Source organism: Notamacropus eugenii, chromosome 4 (genome assembly GCF_028372415.1).
Source record: "Notamacropus eugenii isolate mMacEug1 chromosome 4, mMacEug1.pri_v2, whole genome shotgun sequence".
Taxonomy (NCBI): Eukaryota; Metazoa; Chordata; class Mammalia; order Diprotodontia; family Macropodidae; genus Notamacropus; species Notamacropus eugenii.
Window position 1 is genome coordinate 441309243 of NC_092875.1, and position 9590 is coordinate 441318832.

Here is a 9590-nt window from a genome sequence, read left to right on the forward strand (position 1 = left end):
ATCTATTATTTTCTCCTCCATCTATTATTATCATCTCATCTACTCTGAGCAGTGGTCTTAATTCTTCTTTGGTCTTTCCTCCAACCTACCTGAAATAAAACCCCAGCCAACCCATTTTTGCTGTCATTGTTGTGACAGTTTTGTGCCAGTCTCAACTCTTTCTGAATTTTGGTGTTGTTGGTACTATTTTTAGTACCAAACTTTGTTTTCAACTTCTCTTTTAAAAGTCTGCATTGGTTGATGTGCATCTGTATTGGTCTTTTGACTGCTCTCCCTTTTGATCCTTAGCAGGACTACATGTTTTTATTTTCAGAAATTCATTCTTTATGGTGTCTCATTCTTTCTGAGATGACTTCTACTGTAGAATTGTCTGGTTCGTTTAGGGGAAGATTTCAAATGGCTATATATCCTTTGAAAGATTTAAAAAATCCAAGTGTTTTACTTGTAAGGTCTTTTTTATTATGTAGAACTGGCAGCCAGTGAAGCCTACAATCCACACCATGAAGTTCTGGAAACTAGGGGTCTGAATCTGAAGCCTCAGTCATCCTGTGGTAGAGATCTATATGTAGCCTAGCTTTGTTCCAAATTCAGATCTTTAAAAGAACAGATTGGTCCTGGGAGGCCTCCATTCCACACCGCCATTCCTAACAGTTGAGAACATGGCCACTCATGCCACTTAGATAGTTCAGGAATCACCAGTTTCAATCCTTCTGGGAAAATAGTGGACCATCAGGTCTTTCCATCTGCTCTGTTGTTGGACCCTCTGGAGACTGTCTTATGATCTGCCATCATACCCTAAAGGTCAGAACTTTGCAAAACTTGACAGCTCTACCTAAATGTTAACTATTATCATTATTATTTTATGTGTTATCTCCCTTAATTAGAAGGTGAACCCCTTAAGAACAAAGATTTTCTCTTTTTCGTCTGTATTCCAGGGCTTAGCACAGTGCTTGGCACATAGTAAGTGCTTAATGCTTTTTCACTCATTCATTCAAGCTTCTAAGCTCCTCTGGGTGAGGTTCAGAGCATTTAGATTTAGTATGAAAGCAACCACCTAGATTAGAAAGACTTAGAACTAGTAGAAAGGGATAAGGTGAAAGGTATCACTGAATTATCTAAGGGATCTCTAGGCTTTCCCAGGGTCCAATGAGGGCCCAAAGTTGTCCTGCTTGGTTTTGTTTTGGATCTAAAACCATCACTAGAGTTCCTTGGCCCTTTCCTATTCCTGCTCAGTGAGAATTAGTCCCCAGGACTAAAAAAAAATTTTCCTTATCATTCTTGCACCACTGTTAGCCACAACTGGTCAAAGTCACCTGGCCATCTACTTTCAGGGCTAATATAGTCACTATCTTAACAGCACCTCTAGAGACATCTCTATCTTAAATGTAGAAACATATTACTTGTGCATGACCCGTGGTAGAACCTTTCAAGCTTGTATGGGATATTGGTCCTCTTTAAGTATGAAGGACGAACAACAATCTCCTGTACGTAAGACCCTATGTTGGGATCTGTATGAGAAACTGACCTTGCTTCCAGGGAGCTTCATTTCGTTAGGTTATCTGGTGGTTATGTCATTGTATACTCCTTAGTGGAATCTAGTTTCTACTGTCACCACTCAAATGTTTGTGTTGACCAATATCTTTTCTAGGTTCTGATTAGAATCAACACCAGCAGCCTTTGTTTGGTCCATCCTGTACCACCAGTTTGACTAACTAAAAGTTATTCAGAAATGGACACAGAACCAGTATAGAGTAAGAGGGCTCTGCTCCAAAGTGATAACATAGGGCTTGTGTCTCCTCCCTGGGGAAAAAAGGATATATTTCCATGTCTTGCCCCTGACCATTGTTTGTTTTAGCCTTCCCCCCTTCTCCTCACATCTTGGCCCCAACTTGTACTCATTTAGAAACCCTGGTACAACCATCCCATGGGACTCTCTTAGAGCCCTTTCCCACTAAGTTTTCTGGTCAGGCTTGTTTTCTCCCCATACATTAAGTATATTTGACCTAAGGGTGAGTCAACTAGTTAATGCTTTACTTCCAAGGCATTGGGAAGTCTTTGCCTTATCCATTTGCAATCTAAGAGATTTCATCTTCCATCTGTGCCAGCACAAGGCATCTTTCACCTCCTTCTGCCAGGAGAGTCTTCCAACTGGGATGTGGAGAATGCCCAGTGCAAAGAAGAGCAAACCTATTTTGACTTCATATCTTCTATCTCCTGTTGCTGCTGTCCTTTCAGGGTAAAGGAATATTTCCCTCCCCTCAAAGATTAACACTCTCATACTTTAGCATACTATTCACATCCCAGTGACTCTGAACTTCTGAACGTCATCATCCATATCCCCTTTCATACCCTTTTCCAGTGGCTGCTCCTTCATTCATTCTCCTTGGCTCACTAGGGGAGGTGGGGAGAGTTGGAAAACTCCTTGCTCTCCATTACCACTTTCAAGTTCTTCCGCTTCCTTCATCACTCAGTAACCTCTTTTCCTTTGAGGTTCATGATATTTCTGTCTACTCCCTAATCAAAATTTTAGAAACTGCTATCTACCTATCTACCTACCTACCTACCTACCTACCTACCTACCTACCTACCTACCTACGTATATCAATGAATTCTATAACTGGCTCACAATTTTTCTCTCCTCACTAACTCCTGTCCTCAAACTAGGGGACTTCAACAACATGCATATTGATTCTCCTAACCACTCAGATCCTCAATCTACCCATCGTGTCTAAGCTACTCCTCCACCCATCTTCAGTCACACACAAAGATAAGCATATGCTCAATTTTGCCATCACATACACATTTGCCTCTTCAAAAATGAAGGACGAACAACAGTAACATACAAATTTACCTCCACTATGTTCAAGAATTGTGAAGTCTTTTTATCCAACCGTAATCTATTTACTTTTCACCTCTCCCTCTGCTTTCCCTTGTACAACTTAACTCTTCATCTGCACCATGATCTAGTGGTCACCTCTCTCTCTGCTATTCCTTACAAAACCTCACTGTGTCTACACCATGATCTCCAATCCCTTGACCCTTCAGTTTTCTCCCAGGCCATCTCCCTTGCACTAGCCACTTTCTCCCCTTCTCCCCATCTTGATCCCTTGTTGGGCCAATTCAACTCAATATTGTCCTTTTCTCTTGAATCCCTATCCCCTTTATTGTATCACTGATTATACCTAAGCAAGCCTCAGCCTAGGATGACTCCCATAATTTGTTGCCTTTGCTCCTTCACACTCACTGCTCTATGAAGGTGGAAAAAAAAAATCATACAACCACTGTGCCTGGATTCACTACAAATTCATGTTACATAACCTTAACTAGGCCCTCCCTGTTGCTAGGCAATCCTACTATACCTTCCTAATCAGCTCATGATCCTACTCTCCATAGAGGCTCTTCCAAACCTTTTCATACCTTCTCAAATCTCCCATGGTTCCCTCTTCCTTCACTCTTTTACCTGAGAACTTTGCCTCATATTTAACAGAAAAAACTAAGGCCATTTTCCATGAGTTCCTTTCTTCTTTATCTCCTGTAATTCAGGTGCTTTTTGCTATTATCTCCTCCTTCACCCCATCTCACAGGATGAAGTGCTCTTACTCCTTACCCTGTTTAAGAGATCCTATTCCATCCCATCTCCTCCAACAGATTACCCCCTCTGTCATACCCACTCTTACACTTATTATGGCAATCTCTCCCTCACTACTGGCTCATTTCCTACTGCCTACAAACACGCTCACGTCTCTTCTACCCTGAAAAACCCCTCACTTGATCGTTCTATTCCAGCTAACTATTATCTTATATCTCTTCTGTCCTTTGCAGCTCATCTCCTCAAAAAGGCCATCTACAATAGGTGCCTCCACTTTCTTTCCTCTCAGTCCCTTCTTAACCCTTTATAACCCGACTTCTAATCTTATCTTCCACTGAAATTGCCCCTTTCAAAGTTATTAATGATCTCCTGGTTGTCAAGTCCAATGGCCTTCTCTCCATACTTAGTCTCCTTGACCTTTCTGTGGCCTTTGACACTGTTGATCACTCTCTCGTCCTTGACACTCTCTTCTCTCTAGGTTTTCAGGACACCACTCTGTCCTGGTTCTCCTTCCACTGTCTGACTCATCCTCTCCATTTCCTTTGCTGGATCCTCCTCCAATAGGTGTTCAGGTTCTATCCTGGGCTGTCTTCTACTGGTGAGATACGGACAAGAATCACGTAGTATTAGGGTAGAGTATGAAAGGCTTGCTATCTAGAAGAGTAAAAGGCATACCCCCATGGATGAGATCACAGGTACATCTAAATAAATACATCTTTTTCAATACTTCAGGAATATTTTACCTTATTGAAAGTAATATTTAAAGTAATATTTAAGTATTCCTTTCACAGGTATGGACCATAATTCATTCAATTCAATGATGATCAGTTGAATTCAATAAGTAATAAATAAACACCTACCAATAAATAAACAACCAACATATGCAAGGGCAGGGAGAAGGGGGAAGGGAGAAGGGGAGTACAGTCAGACTTAAGAATGAAAGAGACTTGATGGAGGAAGGAACAATGATCAATCGCTCAATGCTATTGCCTGACTTCTCAGTTGCAATTAGTAAGGGAAGGCCTTGTCATCAGCTGTTAGGTTTCTTCCATGAATCGTTCAGAGACCTAGTCTTCAGTAAACTTCCCTTTTCCTATCTATCTTATTTTCATCAGGCGTGGGGTGGGGAAAAAACAACAACAAAACACAATAATCTTGTTCTTCTTCCTCTCTTTTCAAAGATGTTATCACAAGTTATGGCTAAGCAGGCCCTAGAGTAGATGCTGACTCCAGTAGTCTCTTATGTTTAACACCTCAGGGAGGATGTTGATACCAGGAGTGTCCACAAAACTCTGCATCATTTGATTAGAGAACAAGAAATGATTAGGGATGCAAAAAAAAAGAGCGCAAAGAAATTTTGTTCTGCAAGAGCACAGACAGAAAAAGAGCCAGGGATCTAGAGTAAAACTCAGTCACCACAGTTTCCTGGGAATGACTTACCTTAGAGACTTTAGCAGGAGCTGACATAATACTGACAAAAAAAGAAAATAACACCCAAGGATAGAAAATGTGATCTGATTATTTGATACATATTTTAAAAAGCAAGCAGTATGAAATGGAAATTCGGAGTTTCCTATAGAATTCTCTTTTTTTGTGTCCTCCTGTGTGTATGAAAATGGTTTTTTTTTGGTGTTTAAGTTTAGAATTTAAAAAAACTCATTTTTATTTTTAAAAAGGAAATGTGATTTGAATACTTGGGTAAAAATCATACTACTCTGTCAGACAAGCAGAGCAGTAAGAAGGTATAGAAAGGCTACATATACTTGGGGAGAGTTATTAAATTTATTTCACACCAGACAGACCATTTTAATAGGAAAAATTTGATTAAAAAGGGTTCCAATTATCTGTAGGATGTTAAAGGGACTGTGAGTTCTAGGTCTGACTCAACAACTTGATTTGCTGGGTATCCTTGGCAATGTTCTTCACCTTTCTAGGACTCAGAGGGTGCCAGGTAATACAGTGTGAGAACATAAGAAGTGCTATAGCAGATCAGATTAGTAGTCTATCCAGCTTTCTGTTGTTTCTCATAGTGATTCCCAAAGGACACATGGCAGGGGTGAGGGGAAGGATGGGATATAATCACTCCCCATGCCATCAGTCTCTGTGGGTTAGGAATGAAGGTGCAGTATCCTTCCCCTTCCTCTAGGAAGTCTGTAACTCACCTGTGAATTTGGCTATACAGTTTATATACTTCTCTTCAATAACAAGAACAACAAATTCCCTTTGTCTGTCTCTCTTTGTCCCTCTGTCTTTCTCTTGTCTCCCCCTCCCTCTTTTTCCTTCCCTCTCTTTCTCTCTCCCTCCCCCACCTCTACACACACACACACACACACACACACACACACACACACACACACACACATACGGATATTTTACAGAGATGGACATTGATCCCAAGAGAGGGGAAAAGGCTTCATAGGATCGTAGATTCTATGATGGAGAATACCTCAGAGACGACCACTCCAAACTCCGAATTTTATATATGAAGAAACTGAGCTCTGTAGAGGTTGAATGTTTTCCCCAAAGTCAAATAAGGCAAATAATAACATCAGAGGCAAGATATGCGCCTAAGTCCTTTGAATTCAAGACAATGCTTCTTAACTCCTAGCCTATCGCTCCAATAAACATTTTTACAAAGAATTGGAGGGAAGAGATCAATGCAAGAAGCAATAATAATTGATATTGAGGGTGGGTGCTGTTACTGTCTTGAAGGGGGATTAAGTGGGTTAGATTTCAGTTCTGATGTGTTTCAAGATTTGAGAATTTAAAAGATCATGAATTATTGCACACCTAGTACAATACTCTCATTTACTGAGACCTAGGATAGGAGCTAATCCTTAGAACATGTGACAGCAATGAAAAGATTGGAGTAGTGGGCAGAATACTGGACTTGGAGTAAGGAAGATCTGACTTCAGATCCTTTCCCAGTTGATTGCTATATGTGTGACCCTGAGAAAGTCATTTAAACTCTTCTGCCCTCAGTTCTCCACATGGAACATAAGGGAGGTTGAACTAAATGGTCTCTAAGGTCCTTTCCAGATCTAAGTCAATGACTTTATGATTAGAACTGGCCATGTGCCTAGACAGAATAGACCATGTGCCCATGTGCTGTGATCATGAAGACCTAGGAGGGACCATGATGTTCCCTAAATTCTCTATGTTGTCTGACCCCTGAAATTTGACATCGAGAGCTTCATTCATTTGGGTTATGGCTTTGACCTTAAACAGCTTGGTTTTATCCAAATCACTGCACATGTCTCATGTGTGACCCAACCTGACTTCCTTCTATTTAATTCTGGGCCAAGTTCCTTGTTAATTTATTTATCTTCCACCCCTGTCCAATAAACTTACCCTTATACTTAGTAGGTGAAAATTGAATGGCAGAGATGTTTCACAATAATAAAATGAATATTAGATCTGGAGTAAAAAGACAGAGTTTCTAGAAAAAATCTTGGAGTTTTAGTGGACTTCACTAAGAATCAACAAATCGAAACAGCAGCTTCAAAAGTTAATTTGATCTTGGGTTGAATTAAGAAAGGCACAGTGTTCAGAACACAGGTGATAAATTCTCTGTTTTCTACCCTGGTCAGACCACATCTTGAGTATTGCTCTCAGTTCTGGGAGTCACATTTTAGGAAAAGCAGTAATGATAAGATAGAGATGATCTGGAAAGTGGTGATAAGTTTGGGCATGATTCAGATTAGATTTAAGGGAAAGCATCTGAACAATTAGAGTCATCAAAATGTGGAATGAGCCTCTTAATTCTACTTCCACAATATTTTTGACATTTATGTCCTCTCCACTCACAGAGTCACCACCCTAGTACAGACCCTTATTATCTTTTCTCTTGATTATTGTCATAGCCTCCTGACTAGTCACCCTGCATGCAATCTCTTCCCTTTCTAATCCATCCTCCCCATGGATAATAAATTGGTATTCTTAAAACACAAAATCACAGATTGACCATATTCCTCCCCTACTCAAGAAGTTCCAGTGGCTTTTAACATTCTTCATTCTCTGACTCCAATCTGCCTTTCTTGGTTTATTTCATTTTTACTTTCCTGCCTGTATTCTATGTTCTAGTTGGCCTACTGTGGCTTGCCATATACAACATTCTGTTATGGAAGAAATATCTCCTCTTTGAGTTCATGTAGTAGATTACTGCTGCTGAAATAAATCTCTCACAATGCAGAAATTACAGAGGTAAAAACTTAGGTTTTATTGTACTTAAACACAAGTCTGGGAGGTAGAAAAATAACCCTGAACAAAGATTAGGATTCTAAAGAGGCTTTTATAGACAAAATTATGTTAGAGTGATGGAGAAATAACTTCTTTTACATATTACACTCTCATACATTATTTTAGGCTATAAAAGTAAAAAAAAAAAAAAGACATGGACATAATCCCATGCTTCTTGTCACATTATAAAAGATGAACAAGCTTAGGTAAACAGAATCATAATCTCAACATTTCCTAAGGAAACAAACCTAGTTTAACAGACTGTGTAGGTAAACTTAATCAGGTTGCAAATTAAATACTGAGTTTGCAGAATCTTATACTTAGAAGATGTTATATTTTAAAGAAATACAGTGGAGTAATTGAGAGTAAAGGATTTACAGATTATGAAGATTCAGAGTCAGGGAAGTCCTTTCACAAATAAAATCTTTTTGGGAAGTTCTAAGGATGCTATATTCCTTTCTTCTCATTTGGTTTCTCATCTCAGGAATGTCAAAAATCTTCCTTTGACAACATTTGGTTCTATGAGTCATATTTTATTCAGGTGAGGCCAATATTAATAGAAGACAGGTTTTCAGTTAACCAGAAGTTCAGGGGGAATGCCCTTGAGTCTTGAATAATAAGATCCAATAAAAGAAATAAAAACCCTCATAACAGTTTATAGAATTCTCATAGCAATCTTATCATCCTGCAAAAGCTTTTCTCATGTCAGTGTAAGAAACTATCAAAATGTTGGCTGCTAAAAAGGGCAGAAAGAGAATGTTTGCATAAAGAAAACTAACCAAATCAATTTGCAAAGAAACACGGCCTCTCTGATAAGATGTGGAGAAGAGATATAGTCCATTCTGAGGACTAACTATAGAATTGATGCTCAGATGAATCTTCTGAGAGGACCTGTTTGAAGGGAAAGTAATAACTTAGGTAGTAATGACTACAGGGCATTGTGGTCCATCAATTCATTTACTTGTGATTGCTTTCAGAATTTTGAAATTGATAACTGAGGAACTCTAAAACAAAAACAAATAACTGTTAGGAGACCATGAGAATATTATGTAAGAACTACCGGGTTCATAACTGACAGAAACATGGATTTTTTGAGTTTTTCCTCACAAGATACCTTTGGTAAGTGACTGACCACTGAAAAGGAAAGAGTTGAGGCTTTGGAAAGTATAAGAAGTCAGAGAAGAAGATATGAGAAGAAAGAAGAAGCTAGACAAAGAGAGAAGAATTAGGAGATAGGACAGAGTGCAGAAAGAATCATGAGAAGCAAGGAACAGAAGACATAGAAGGCTTCCCGCTGAGACAGATGACTCTGTAACTGCTTTAATGGGAGCCTGCTGATGGGAAGAAAAGTATCATATAGTTGATTGGCTGGAAAAAGGTGGGGAATAGTTGAGAGATCTCTTCAGCTGCTGTGCTGAATAGAGAGCTTAATCCTGCTGCTGTGTAGACAGCTGGTTGGGCTTGTCAGAAAGTCAACCTGAGGAGCTTTGCTTTTTTCTGGCTTAAGAAGATTGTTTGTCATTGTACAAGTGCAACATTAATTTCTCTCTGTCTCTGTCTCTCTCTCTGAGAAAGCAAAACATTTTCCCACCATCTTGTTAAAGGTGACTCTGATAAAAGATGTTGTTACTGCTTCATTGGCTTAAGAAAATGAGAGTAGCAAATTTTAAAATCCAGCAAAACAACAACAGAACAATAGGTCTGTGAAGCCACTAGAGGAATAGCTTACAGAGAAGCCATTTTGTATTGTGCAGATTGTTCC